This window comes from Lissotriton helveticus, chromosome 11, assembly GCF_964261635.1.
Source record: "Lissotriton helveticus chromosome 11, aLisHel1.1, whole genome shotgun sequence".
NCBI classification, from domain to species: domain Eukaryota; kingdom Metazoa; phylum Chordata; class Amphibia; order Caudata; family Salamandridae; genus Lissotriton; species Lissotriton helveticus.
The window spans coordinates 352,523,263-352,538,926 of record NC_136072.1 but is presented as its reverse complement, the minus strand read 5'-3'; the positions used below and the strand labels follow the sequence as shown (position 1 = coordinate 352,538,926).

Here is a 15,664-nt window from a genome sequence, read left to right as displayed (position 1 = left end):
ATTGACAGAACTTAGGTAAACTTTTGGGGAATTAGTGGATGGATGCCAATGAACAGGTATGTATATGTGTGATGGATGACTATGATAGGTTGTGTATGGCCAGATGGCAGTGGAACACCTATTGTTTGGTATAGAAAACAGCACTGGGGCGGCCAAAGGCCTCTTATGGATGTTTTAAATAGACAAAAGTCTGACTGTAGACTGAGAGTGGATGGAGTCTACAGGATGATTAAGAAAAATGTGTTCTAGGCACAAGACGCCGAAAGATGTCAGGTGTTAGACAGTCACAACTAGAGGTGTCCGACAGTGATAGCCTAATCATGGCCAGGAGAGGTGGAAGGACCACCACATGTGGCAGATGGGCAATATGGGCGTATTGTGCATCAATGTTTAATGGAAAAGAAAAGCTAATTGGGGTCACTTTGCATAACCCACTGAAGGTGCCCGAGTGGGTAAGAGACTTTTAGGCTAAATATGGATTACATGATTGACAAGCATGTCAGACCGATTATGTAGTAGATGGAAACGACAAGCTGATATTAAGATATAGTCGCTGCAGTTTAGAAAATATATTTTTTTACATTTAGTAAGAAGTACTATAATGACCTCCACTAAACGTTATCCTAGTTAGACTAATGAGTATAGTTTTCATTAAATACCCTCTAGTAAGATGTTTTCTGTCGATATTCGAGTCACACACTTCCCATCAACCTGGATATGCTTCCCCCTGATTCCCGCAGCTCTACCTGAAGGCACTGACGGGAAAAGTCCTAGCCAAACACTAATCTAAGCTTTCCTTTGACTCGGATCAGCCCCAGAGGCGGTGATGTCAGCATAATGGTGCGACCGGTTTATCTCCCTGAAGCCTTTGGTTTGCGGCTTGCATCCCTGCACCGGGGCTCGTGTACAACAGGCACAACCTCCTCTCTTTTTTTTTGCTCTGTTGGTCACCCACATCCAGTCCCGCAAAGGCGTTGAGTAACAGCGTCACTCACCGTACACAGCCATGCAGGCAGCTTTCCCGGGCTGGCCCTGGTGATGACGATGGGCGCACCACAGGGATCGCACCTGCGGCTCATCCCGGGTCATCAAAGATGGTGCGAGGGGTGTTCAGAAAGCCCGTGCATCATGACGCGGCTCACTCTCTGCAGGACGACTGCTGTGCCTTTTTTTCTCTTACTCCGATATAATTTAAGAAGTTGCGGAAGGAAGTACCGGAAGTTAAAGTCACATGGACTGCAGAGCAAGCAGAGCGCAAGTCACTTGCTTCTGTGCCTCGAATCTACTCGACAAATAGTAAAACAAACTTTAACCCAATCACAAAAATACTCTAAACAGGAATTAAGGATTATGGTTTACTTAGTAGACAGGCGAATATGTATGTGCTGAATATCCCGTGGTGTTATTTCAAGTTATTATTTAATAAACTCGGTGCTGCTTCTTATCAGCACAACTAATGTCACGGGGGATGGTAGCAGCGAAAGGAACTTCTCAACTTTGCTTCCTGTCGCCTAATAGCCCTTACAGATTATCGGATTCCGCTGGCCTAAACACTGGAGGGAGGAACTTTACGAAGGGGCTTTCTTGATACACGGTGTATTTGATAACAGCTTGGAGGCAGACTTTACGGATCGGTTAAAACTAGATGCAACGTTCATTTCATTTCAAAATTCTTTATTTCGGCATGAATTCCATAAAAGAGTCACAGCACAATCAATTCATTACATTAGTTTAAACATTTTTATCAAAAGGTTTTAAAACATCAGTAAAAGTACATTTCTTAATACAAATAAATCTAAGCACAACCGTTTGTATGTACCAAAGATCCCCCTATAGTTACTAGGGCACATTCTAGTTCTGTTTTTAGGGATATACTTCATTTATAGCTGTTGCCCCTTTTTTTTCTTAGGAAAAAGATTGAGTGTAAGAATCGACTAACACTAAATACTATTGTTCAGTCAGTCAGTCAAATGTCTTTATTCGGTTAATTAAAACCATAAAAGCAGTACACAATATATTTTAGACATACATACATTATACAAATAAAATTACAAATATACAAATATACACATGATTGCATATTGTTTGATTTGTATTAGTTTTAAGTATTCTCAGGGCCTGGTTGCATGATCTCAGGCCTAACAATAGGCATAGTAGTTTGATCCACCTTATTCTAGCCAATACATAGGCGGGGCAGAAAAAGAAGATGTGAGTCTCGTTTTCAATCTGGCTACAGTCACACATAGCACAAATTTCATCAGCCACTTACGATGAGGCATTAGACCTCCTCGACCAGCATGCTAAGGTTGTTTTGGTCAAAAGATTACCATATCTTAATTTTAAAAATAAGGTTTTAGCAAGTGGGGGCTCTATCTCATCAAGAAAAGTCTCAAATAGTGGCTCATCCTTGAAGCTGAGAAAATTTGTTACTAAAGTTCCAGCAGCCGAATCATTTGTTGCCATGTTAACCATAAAACTCCAAAAGGCCCTTTTTAGTATTAGTTTTGGGTTGGACGGTAGATGTTCTGGATTCTCCCAGAAATGTTTTAAACCTATTTTGGTGAGCCAAGTTTTAACATGTTTTAGCCATGGGATAGTTATTGAATTATCAAACCCCATGATTTCTTTTAGCCCATCCCTGTAGTCCTGCAATTCAGGCACCCGCCACAATCTAACCCATAACATCAGTGGGCGAATTATGGTGTAATGGTCAGTTCTTTTGACATTTAGATCCAATTCAAGGGGCACTAAAGGAGTGCCTCTTGGGACCCTTACCAGACTTCTCATAAAATTATTGTCCAGAACACGAAAAGTATCTTTTGACCCTGGCCCCCAGATTTTTGCACCGTACAACGCTGCTGGTTGAACCTTAAATTTTAAAAGCTCAACTACTGGAGACACTGCTTTACTAGTACTCAGACTTTGTTTCCTAAGAATTGGCTTTACATTCTGAGGGAATGCCAGCTTGCTTTTTTCCATTTGGGCTCTCCAAGAGAAGTTAGAGTCTAAAGTAACCCCTAAATAAGAGAAATGTGAGACAGATTCTAATTTAACGCCATTCAGTGTTAAACAGACTTTGTTAGTTTTTGGTGGATTAAGGGTCATACATTTAGTCTTTTTCCCATTTATTTCCAGACCTTTCTTGCTACAATAATCACTAAAGGAATTAAGTAGTGCCTGGAGACCTTTCTTAGTTTGGGAAATCAGGATAGTGTCGTCTGCAAACAATAGTGATGTTACCCTTTCTCCATTGAATTTTGGTGAATCGTTTATACACCCCTCTAGATGTGTAGGGATGTCGTTCACGAAAAGGGAAAAAAGTGTGGGGGCCATTACGCAACCTTGGCGAACGCCACGCTCGATAGGAATTTTTTGGGTCACTTCCCCACTTGGGCCCCATCGGATTTTCGCAAAATTCCCTTAGTGCAGCTCTTTTATCTGGACCAATAGGCTATTTGGCAACCCTACAACATTCAATGTTTTCCATAAAAGATTGCGTGGCACTAAATCGAACGCTGCTCTCAGATCAACGAAAGCAACGTATAGATGACCCTTTTTAATATGTACATATTTCCAATAGAGGCAGCAGAATCTAAATATCTGATCTATTGTGCTTACTTTACATCGGAAACCAGCTTGAAATTTGGTTAGGATTGCATTCTCCTCCATCCAGTCACTGACACGAGTTAATATATGTCGTGAGTAGATTTTCTGGAGAATATCCATCAGGCTGATTGGCCGGTAATTAGAGGGGTCCATCCGATCCCCTTTTTCAAAAATGAAAACAATTTCTGCTCCCCTCCAACTTTCGGGGAAATCTAAGCTAAGGGATAACATATTACACAAGTAGTTTATATATGGTGCCCAAACTTTTAGATCATGTTTGTATAAATCCCCAGGGATCTTATCCAGGCCTGGAGCTTTGCCAGTTTTTACTAGGTTAATTGCCATCTCTGTTTCAACTAGTGTGAAGTCCAGGCAGTCAGTGGGGTATTCAAGGTATAGAGCATCCACATCGGATTGGGCATCATCATACTTTTTATAGAGGGTAGTGAAATGGTTGACCCATGTTAGCTCGTCCAAGTGGACATCCTTGACCACTCTCCCTACATGGTTCCCATTGGCTACTAACCTCCAAAAACCTACGCTATCATTAGTTTTAACAGCTAGCAGCATGTCAGCCCATTTTTCTTCCTCCCAGTCTTTTTTGGAGGCCTTTTGTACTGTCTTATAGTTATTCCTTGCCATTTTTATATCAGATAATGTCTTAGATTTAATAGCTGATATAAGCGCCCTTTTAGATTCCCTACAGATTCTATCATACCATGGTTTACTATGGGACAGATTCTGTATCTTTTGTTGGTTTTTCTTGGGCATTTTGGTAACTAACATTTTTAAATCATTAAAAAAAAAATTGTGCAGTGACATAAAATAAGTAGAATTTTCCTCGTCTACTTTAGAACCTATGTATGAACCGAAGGTCCCTGCAAAAAGTGTATATATATCAGCCAGGATCTCACCATGGTCCAATATAAAAGGCCATTTGAGTACTCGTCTATTATTACTGATATGTATCTCAGTGTTATCTCCATTGTTTACATCTGCTGATGATGTGCCCGCTACTCCCTGAAACAAGGAAGCTTCTATTAAAAGGCTCAGGGGAAAGTGATCACTTTCTAACCTGTCCTTTACCTCGAGGTCCAGGATACTCGACCAAATAGGAATAGAGACAATCACAAAATCTAAATTGCTCTTGTAATTATTTCTACTGAAGGTTGGTCTTTTCAGATTATCAGACGGAAGCCGTCCATTGCAGGCCCTGAGACAATACTCCGCACATAATTTTGTTATTTGGACTGCCAAAACCGAACATTTAACCGGTTTGACATTCTCCAGTGCTGGGATTTTGTTAGCTTGGTCCTCATCTTCAAAAATGTCACTGAGCCCCAGGACTGGTTCATAATTACAATTTAGGTCACCAGCCAAAATGACATAATCCTCTTTGCCATCTAATCTACTTAGAAAAGAGTCTAATTTGGCTAGTGTGGGTGATTCTTGTGATAGGGATATTGGTCTATTATAGACATTTATTAGGAGGAATTTTTTCCCTTCGCATGTGATGATTTTTAGCGCTAATATGTCAGGAGAATTTACGTCTACCTCCTCAATCTGTAACCTCAAGTTAACTTTCACCCAGATTAATAAGCCCCCCGAGGGCCTTCCACTTTTGGATGGGGTGGCGCCTATTCCAAAAGACTTAAACCCTAGTCTGTGGGGCGTTTCCACCGATCAGGTCTCCTGTAACAGACAAAAATCATTGGTATCAATGAATCTTGCCCATTCGGGGTCCCTTAGGTTCTTTGAAACTCCAGCTATATTCCAGGAGACTAACTTTAGAGGCTCCATCACATCGGCCAGAGTCTCAGATTGAGCCACCAATGTTGTCTCCTCAATTGTTGACATTCGTGTCAACATTTCTTTTGCTGCTCCTAATACATTAGGACCTCTTCCACTCTCCCCCCTTGCACTTTCATCCCTCAGTGCCATATTGGCCATTGGTAAATTTGCTACAGTTAGACACCCTAGAATAACTCCTGTAGCTTGATCTTGACAATAACCCAAGGATCTCCGGTCTTCAGACTCATTGGGGGGTACCATTAGGGCCAAGTTATGTCGTAAGCAAACTTCATCATATATGCTTATGGGACCTGGGTGCTCATCGCACCCCGTGGGCCTCTGGATATTGTCAATCAGTCTCGGAGCTACCGTTTCTGTACTAACAATCGGACTACTTGAGATTATTGCAGTAGTTGAGAAGTTAACCCCAGGAGTCCCCAACCCTTCAGCTCCACTATCAATGCCATCCATACTGAGGGAATGAATTCCACTTCCATCATCCCCTAAGCTCACAAAGCGTCAATCGCAGTCATCTAGGCCGTTAAAAATGTCGAACCTATTTATGGTCTCCAATGGCGTAAATGGATTTAAGTGGTCCATTCTCCTGTTGGAGGTGGTATTGGACCTGGTTGGTACAAGGTTCCACCCATAAGGATCAGGGACCAGCAAGGGATAGGGCGCATATAGAGAGTTCCTGACATTTTGTGTAGTTGAAGGATAGGTATTAGGATGAGCTTGTATCTGCATATATTGAGGGGGTTGGTGCTGGGATGGAAAAACCACTGATCTTGGATAGAAATACGTCAGTGGTCGAGGAATAATGCGATTATTGGCATTACCTGAGGGCCAGTTTAATATAAAGTGAACAGCATTAGGATCCCTGAAGTTCACTACCACCACATCACCCTCGATATCCTTAGGTCTGCCCCCCAACCACTGAGTGCGGCGAACATGTGCAATGTCGCCATTGATGTTGCCTGCGATTGGCCTATTTAACCTAAGCCAATGAATTGACCTTGTTCTTCAGTTGAGCAAAACCTTCCCGCTTATTTTCTTTCAACACAGGGACCCCTGTAAGGACTACAACGAAAGGTACTGCTTCCGGTGAAAGTTCTGGAAGTGGGGCCCGATTTGATCTCCCCCAGATATGCCTAGTACTTTCCGCTTCCCTTATTGGTCTCCCCAGTGATGTATTACCTAGGCCCTTAGATGGTTTACTGACTAAAGCAGCCGGAGTCTGGTCGGGTTTGCTTTTTGGCAAATTAAGAGATGGATTATGTTGTCTATCATTTTTATTGTCAAGGGGTTTCAAGTTAATTGGATTCGTGTTTGAAGCTGGAATCGGGACAGATGTGGTGGGTTGGGTAGACAGTGTAATAATTTGCGTAGCATTATTTGCAGCTGTCCTAGTAGAGAATTCCTTTTTCCCCAGTTCCTGTTCAATTTTCCCTAGTCTTTCTTCCACCTTGTTCAGTCTCTCTATGATTGCTAGGGAATAGCTCCTAATTAAGCTTTCGATGCTATCCAATGTGACAGGGTTTTGGGCTGCTTGGGGCACAATGGCAACTGGGCGGGTATCAGTACTGGCCTACCTATCTATGTCCATGGTAGCTAACGGTCGGGACATTGAATTTGTAACCTCAGGTACAGCTATTAGGGCCTTGTCACTCCTAGTGGCAATCTTTGCCTTTTTGCCAAAGTGGGAGTGGCTCAACTTTTGTTGGTGAAGTTCCCCCCTTTTCCGCCTTTTTTTGGTAGGGGGTGGGCCATAATTTCTAGGAGGCGGCGTAATTTTTTTTTGCCCTATTCCGTGTATTTTTGCATACCATAGGTACAGGAGTGGTCAGTGCCTTAGTTATGCTAGGAGAACTATTGTGATTAGTGGGCGAAAGACCATTTGTATCTAACTTAAGGCAAGTACTGGGTGTCGACGGGCAATCTCTAAATACTAGAGGCAAGCTATCCAATAGTAGTAAACTTTCATTATCATTTTGGCTCCTTTCATCAATAGAGGCAACAGGTAAAGGTGACTGTGACATTAACCTATTCTTCACCCTCTCCACAGAACGACGGCGTTCCGCTCATCGTTCTGCTAAAGCAATTTCCTTGGAGACATCACCTTCAGACTTTGTAAAATAATTGTCCAGGGTTCCATTAAGCGTATCCCCTGACTTGTCCGACATGGCTATGTCGGTACTTGAGGGTGGCAATGACATTTGTAAAAATCAGCCGGCTATAAATGTTAGAACAAAGTGGACTTACTTAAAGTTAGCACAAAGATCAAAATCGGGCAAGGGGTTATGCCCCGTCCAGTCTCCTCAGGCCTCGGAGGGCCACAGAGGGCCCGCCCTTGTCCCGGGCTTCTCCCGGTCGCTCCCGCGCGCTCCCGCGCAGCGGGGGTAATGTCAGCCTTTAATAGGAGTAGAGATGAACAGGGGGCGTGTCCTGCAGGGAGAGCGGCCCAGGTGTAGACTGTTGGGCGCACAGGGACTCCTGGGATACGGAGTCCCTGTCTCACACTCGCAGCCCTGCTCCACGCCAATTCAGCCCAGGAAACACCTTGAACTCACACAATACCCCCGGCTACTCCCGCTGATGAGATGGCGCTGCGGGACCCGCGCAGCGGGTCCGGCGAGCCGTGGAGGTTACCACGTGCGAGGAACAAGAAGGCAGCAAGCTGGGTCCAGGTAAGCAGTAAAGAATCCCTAGATGCAACGTTCTAAAGTTTTATTAGCTTCATCCTCTCTGATTTTCAATAAGAAATGATATTAAGATGTTTTACATTATAGCTTGTTGGGTGGTTAGGAAAACCACTTCAACGTACATACAAAACCAAATAAAAACTCTAAATCCTTAGTTACGTTATTAAAAATATCAAAAAGTGCCTCAAAGTTCTTCTTACATGTATACCAGAATAATTGATATAGTTATGCCATCTATATGAATCATCATGTTCTGTATACTCCACATTGAACTTATGTATGTAAGTAGGGGCAAATTTAGGGGCATATTTATGAAAATAGTGGAGCAGGGCAGCGTAGCAAGTCTCCTTGCTTCACTAGGAAAGGGTAGGAATGGACCGTATTTAAGCAATATGATGCATTCATTTCGTATCCTTCTGCGCTAGTGCCGTTTTGGCAACCTAGTGCCAACGCAGGTACCCTTACACCATGGTAACAAGGGTGCCTGTATTGTAGGCAGGATTATTTTTGTGCAGGAAGGGACACCTTCCTGCACAAAAACAATAGAGGCGTTTTCCTCTTTCAAGTCTGCTGCAGAGTAAGGCAACGCAGCGATTTGCGCTCCGCTTCATTGCCTTGCTCCAGATTTATGAAGCCATTCAAAGCCACGCAGTCAAAAATCTTATTTAGAGATTAGCGTGCCACATTGCGTGATGCAAAACGTGACACAAGTGAAATATTACTTAAATTAATGTATCACACAGGTTTAATTAATTGTGAGGGTTTATTAATAACACCTCATCCATCAGCTACCAGGCAGCAACTGACAGATGAGAACATGCTTACATTCCAAGTTCTATGTTCTATAGAACTTTCATCATAAGAAATAAGAGAAGGAAGGCACCACACATCTCCCTTCCAATATTAAAATGAACAGATAATATAAACATGAGCATACATGAAGATAACCATACTATTCTAGAAAACAAACTGAGATAATACTTAACATATTTTTTAAGATAAAACGGAACAGTTGTCTTACGAATATTTAGTCTTGGATTTGAGCGGGAAAACTTATCTGAGTCATCAGATGGAATATTTTCAAGTACAGTTTTGTCAGAGTTTGGTCTACGAATGACAACACAATTTCAATTCCAAATGTTTCCATTTTCTAGTTTAACAGCATTTTTTAAACACTTAGTTACAAGAAAAGGAACAGTGAATTTAGACCAAGACATAGAACCTACAGGAGCTTTAACACAAATTAAATCACCTTCTTTCACAACAAGTGGTTTTACCCTTTTCCTTACATCAAAGTTCAATGTATTTTTAATTGTAGTCTTTCCTCTCTATTTCTCCAAATAACAACACTATTATCTTTTATACCTTTATCCCACGTCATCCAGCTTGGGCACGGCCTTGTGTTAGAAGTCCTTCCTTTGAATAATTCAAAAGGTGATTTACGAGTAGTGGTGTAAGGCATAAAACAATGAGCTAAAATACATTTTTGAAACTCTTCTTTCCAACTCAATGAATTAACTCTTGAAAGCTGAATATTTTCCTTTATCACCCTATTAAATCTCTCAACAGCACCATTTGTTTCAGGATGATAGATTGAGCACTTTTTGTGTGTAATACCACATGATAATAAGAAATTATTCATTTCCCCAGAACAAAAGTGAGGACCAATGTCTGACAAAATACTTTACGGAAAGCCCTCTCTTTTAAATACATCCTGTAGAAAAGATATAACACACGCAGAAGTCACGTTAGATACACATGATACCTCACCCCATCTGGAATACAGATCAATCAAAACTATTAAATAAGGTGTACGATGCTCTCCACTAAGAGGACCAACAATATCAATGGCGATGTCATCCCATGGATTATTGGGTAATTTACGGCAGACCATTGGCATGGTTCGAGGAGTATGACTTTTATCACTAACTTTACATTACAAACACTCTCTAACTTCTCTCTCAATTTCAATATCCATACCAGGCCACCAGAAACATGCTTTCAATCTTTAGTTTGTTTTTACTATCCCTCAGTGACCTAGATGTGCCTCTTCAATTAATCTTTATCTGAAAGAGACAGGAGGAATTAATTCAGTACCTCTCAACAAAATACCTTTATCAACATACAATTCATCATGAATAATACGCCAAATCTTGGACAAGGAATTGTCAAACAAAAATTGAGATTGAATCATGTTCATTAGTTTTAAAAGATCACCATCTTTTTGAAGTTCTTCTTTCCACTCATCCTCTTTTATAACACCAGAGGTTATTTCACATACACTCACCTCTTCATCCAAAACCTCATCCAATAAATCATCTTCTTCTATATCATAAACCAGACGAGACAGACAATCAGCAGTGGTATTATCAACACCAGGAAGATATTCTACCACAAAGTTGAATTCTTGAAGACTAATTACCCAACGTCTTATCCGAGAAGAAATAAAATCTAAACCTTTTTTGAAACATACCTATAAAACAAGTTCCCCAAACAAAATTTCGAAACTTATTAAGTGCCCAGTAAATAGCCAATGCCTCCTTTTCAATTACCGAGTAATTTATCACAGCTCCATGTAAACTCCTTGATGCACATCCAATGAGATATTCTTTTCCATCCCTAATTTATTTTAAAATAGCACCAAGCCCTTTAGAACTTGCATCAGTAACAATTGTAGTTAACTCTCCTGGAATAAAAGATTGCAAACTGGGGGCATTTTTTAAAGTCTCCTTCAACTCATTAAATTCATTTTGACATTCATGAGACCATATAAACTCTTTATTCTTACCAAGTAACTGTCTCATGTTACATGATTTGCTCGCTAAGTTGTTTACAAATCAAGCATATTATTCAATCATTCCAAGGAATGAAACAACCTCCTCTTTGTTTTTTGGAGATGCCAAATTACAAATAGTATCAACCAGTTCCTTCTTGGTAATAATAATTCATGTGGCTGTAATACAATATCCTAAATAATTTACTTCTTTGACTGAAAACTTATATTTTTCAAATTTTAAAGTGAGACCAGAATTTTCAAGTTTCTTTAAAACTTGTCTTACATTAACATAATGTTCCTGTTGAGTCAAACCAAATATTAGTAGATCATCTTGATAGTACTTGACCCCTTTTATACCTTTCAAAATAGAAGACATTACCCTCTGAAAAACTAATGCTGCCGACACCAGGCCAAACGGCATTCTCTTATATTTGAAAGCACCCACAAGAGTGATGAATGCCGTAAGATCCTGTGAGCACAGTGTCAGTGCTATCTGATGACAAGCCTGCATAAGATCTAAAGTTGTAAAGAATTTTGCACCACCCAAAGTATACATAATTTCATCTATATTAGGCAGGGGAAACTTATCCACAATTACCTCCTTGTTGAGTGATCTAAGGTCTACACAAAGTCTGATATCACCATTGGGTTTGTTCACGACCACAACTGGTGCCAACCACTCAGATGCTTCCACAGGAGTAAAGATATCTTGTTTGAGTAACTTTTCTAATTCATGTTTAACCTTCTCCTGTATAGCAATTGGAACTCTCCTAACTTTAGCCACAGAAGGTACAGCACCATTTTTTTATTTGATGCTATGTTTATAACCTTTCAAGCAACCTAAATTATCAAACAAAAGAGGAGCTCCTGTCAAAAAATTGTTTGACTTAACCACCTTGAACTTGTACTTGTGGACCTGCATTGTGGATCAGCATTGGGATTTAAAGTAACCTCCAACAAACATTGATGTGGCCAACCAAGTAACCCATCACCTTGTTTAGACACATACATTTTGCCAACTATCATCTTTTCTTTCATTTCAATACAAGCATCAAAGTACCCCAAAATACTAATGGGTTGACCTCCATAACCTCCTGGTTTCACATCCATTCTTTAAAGAGTATTTGTTCCTTGAAACCATTTACAGAAAGTTTCTTTAAAAATTATTGTGAGATGAGAGCAAGAGTCAAATTTCTTCTCAAGATCAACCCCATCAATCTTTATTCTTCCTATAGGATGATCAGTAGATTTTTTCTCATTGACTTGACAAATTATTTCTTTTATGTCTTTACTTTGAAATTTTCTTTGTTTAGATCTACAAAACTTAATGAAATGTCCCTTCTTCCCATAACCATGACAGACAAAACTCAACGCAGGACAAGTTTTCAAATTAGCTTTATGTCCTGACCTCTCACAACGAAATACTCAAAAGTAGCCTTAGAATCATCTTTTCATACTCCTTTAGACAATACTTTTTCATTTTTTAAACATTTTCCTGTACTTCTTCTACAGTTGATGGAGTCTTACTTTTTTCACACTTCAGTTCTTAAACACATTTAAGCATGTGTTCAACCCTTTTTGCTATGGATATTACTTCCTCCAAGGGTGGTTCATTTTTAAGCCTTAATTCTTCTCATATCTTATCTTCCCTGCACTTCAATACAATTTGATCTCGTATTCTTTCCTCAATAGTGCCCCCAAACTTACAGCTAGCAGCTAACTTTCTCAACCCTGTTAAGTAATCTTCTACATATTCTTCTTTTCCTTGCTCTCTTAAGCTAAAATGATACCTTTCCATAATGGTGCTGAGCCTAGGCAAATAATGTTTGTCCAATTGAAGAATGCACATTACATACTCATTTAATCCCCTTTGTTCCTCTGTGGTTAAATCAGGTACATTTTCTAAAACTTCCTGACCTTCACCACCTAGACAGTGTAAAAGCAAGGAATGTTTTCTTTCAGCACTTACATTTTTTCCACAAACCCTTGCATAATGTGCACAAATCTTTTTCCACATGTTCCATTTAACAAGTGGCTCTCCTGGATTAGGCAAGAAAAACGGTGGAGCAGTTACATTTTGCATGACTTACTTCGTATTTCTAAAATGCAACAAAATAAGGTATGACTATTTTGTACATATTATATATTATTGAGAAATAAAATGAGCAAAAAATTACTAATTGTAATATATATATTTTTTAAATAGTCACAATTGCTTTCAAAATAAATAAATAAATCTCATATAAATATTCAACTTTCTTTAAAATACTTCCTTGAGCATCAACACATTTTATTTTTCCCCACACAGAGTATTACTATTCCTTTAAAGTTGCTTTCCTAATTCCACTTCCTGGTGTGTGCATCACCGACACTGCCCACTGGACAACTGTAGAACAACCAGCAATGCTCCTCCTGATGTGCGTGTCACTAATGAAGTTCACATGATACACATCAATTCCACGCTTGCACTTACTGATGTGTGTATCACCGATATTGCCACTGTGACAACTTTTAAATTATCTGAGATGCACTACCTGGTGTGCGCGTCACCAATGATCTTAACGTGCCACATGCCAATTCCTAAATAAACTCTTCCAATCTGGACTTCCTGGTGTGCGCGTCACCGATGATCCACACATGACAAGCCCAGATTAACTTCTTGGTGTGCGCATCACCAATGATCTTCACGCAACACATGCCAATTCTTAAATGAACACTTCTGATCCTTCCGTCAGCTTTGCAGCTTCCTTGTACGACCACTGCGTTCAACTCTCCAAAAATACAGTATGTAATATTTCCATTATTTAAATCTCCCGCCTTCAATCTCTTCAATTAAAAGAAAGCTTCTCTCATGAAATGTATTTTAACTCTCTTGCAAACACAAGCGCGTTTCACCCACAGAGACTGAGCACAGCAAACAGTCTTCTTTTGCGCGCGTGCCAACCGAGCACACAATGCCAGGCTCGTGGCATATTCCACTTGCGCCCACAGTGAATTCCTCGCGCTGACCGAGTATTCAAACTCGCGGCGTCCTCGTACAGTGAACTCCAACCGCCAGCCCCTCCAAATCACCAGCAAACTTGAATACAATTAATTTTCTACAGTACCTTGCGGGTCCGATCCTCCCGCCTAACACAAGTAGTCATGAGTTCAGGTCTCATCACAATTCCAAGTAAAATTTTCTTAAATCAGTCACCATACCTTAGTAACCAATACTAAAATATTCTTTAGCTTGATGTTGAGGTGTCTCTTCATTTTCTGATCCCTCGCTCGTCACCAGTGAAACGTTTCTCAAATCAATTTATCACACAGGCTTGAGGGTTTATTAATAACACCTCATCCATTAGCTACCAGGCAGCAGCTGCCAGATGAGAACATGCTTAGATTCCAAGTTCTATGTTCTATAGAACTTTAATCATAAGAAATAAGTGAAGGAAGACACCACAAGACTCTCGTAAATATGCCTCTTAGAGTTTGATGGACAAAATACTCTGATGATCACACACCACAGAGCACCCTGTCCGCTAAACTCTCTATCTGCCACATTTAGCCTCTTCCATGCGTCGGACGGCCCCTGGCCATTTGATGTCATGGTGGGCATGTGCGTCGGACAGTCAAGGGCCGTCCGATTTGCGCACATGTAGAATTAGCCCGCACAGCGGGGAAATGTGCGCCGCATGGAAGCGGTTAGAGATGAGTGGACCTTACGCTTTATGTTGACAAAGCCCCTTTGGCTCCATCGACCCAAGCTTTTTGTTATGGTGGTTCACTTCAAGGTACAGAGATGACCTCTAGCCTGGCAGTCAACACTAAATTTGTTAGATAGTAGTCCGCCAGGATGGCAGAGGTAACTTCCTGTCAAACCATAAATCCGGCCCTTGGTCCAAACACAGTAAAAATACATAATAAAGCTTGATGAGATGGATGGAATTCCTACTGTTCCCAGACATTTTCTTTTCTTGCTTACAATTCTACACTATGAAGGAAGCTATAGTCTATAATAAAGAAAGGAACTCACCGAAACCTCATGGTCATAAAAGTCAGAATTTGGCTGTGGCTTTTCAAGGTATGTAGCATTTAATATATTTGCCCCACTATAATATGAGCAATTATGTCTGGACATTTACTTGGTGCATAAGGAAAGAAAATCAGCTTCATTTGTATAAGTCTTTGAATGGAATAATCCAAATAAACAGCATTTGAATAGTGGAAGCCACCATCTGAATTATCCATGTTGCTTATTAACAGATGCCAGTGGCGGCTTGCAGAGGGAGTGCTGAGGGTCAGTAGGGCATGGGAGGGGCAGGGTGGGGGGTAATGGAGTTGGACATGCAACGGCATGGAGTAAAGTAAGTAAATAAATAAAACTATTTACCTGTCTATTTTTCTGAATCGGTCCTTAGTTCAATCTGTCCGCTTTTTCTACCTTTTTCAAGCATGTATAGCACATGATGTTGGGCATTCCCTCCTCCTGTGTGCTTGGTGGAAAGGAATCTAGCTGATAGCAGCATATGTTTTGAAAGCTGTAGGTTTTCTAGAAGGTGCCTTCTGAAGCTTGGGTGATCATCTGTTCCGCTGAGCTGCAGTGTAAGGGAGTTCAAAGGTCAGCATGCCTCCAAGTATTATATTTTAGTACCTGAATAACAACTACTTTTATCTGGCTGATTTTGAAAAGAGGCTGGGAAATTGTGTTGAGTATTCCTACCATGTGAGGGAGGCCTTTCTGAAGCACAGATGTACTTTGGTCTGAAACGTGCACCCCGGTGAGCAAAAGCCCTGGATGGTGAAT

The 15,664-nt window shown here is 40.6% G+C and overlaps 1 protein-coding gene across 1 annotated transcript in view; it reads right to left on the bottom strand.

Moving 5' to 3' along the window:
- NRROS (negative regulator of reactive oxygen species) overlaps nt 1–1,168 on the bottom strand; it is a 110,341-nt gene extending 109,173 nt beyond the window's left edge. The window contains exon 1 of the mRNA XM_078665759.1: nt 996–1,168. The gene's annotated coding sequence lies outside the window, so the exon portion shown is untranslated. The remainder of the gene's footprint in view (nt 1–995) is intronic.
- Nucleotides 1,169–15,664: the final 14,496 nt, after the last annotated feature.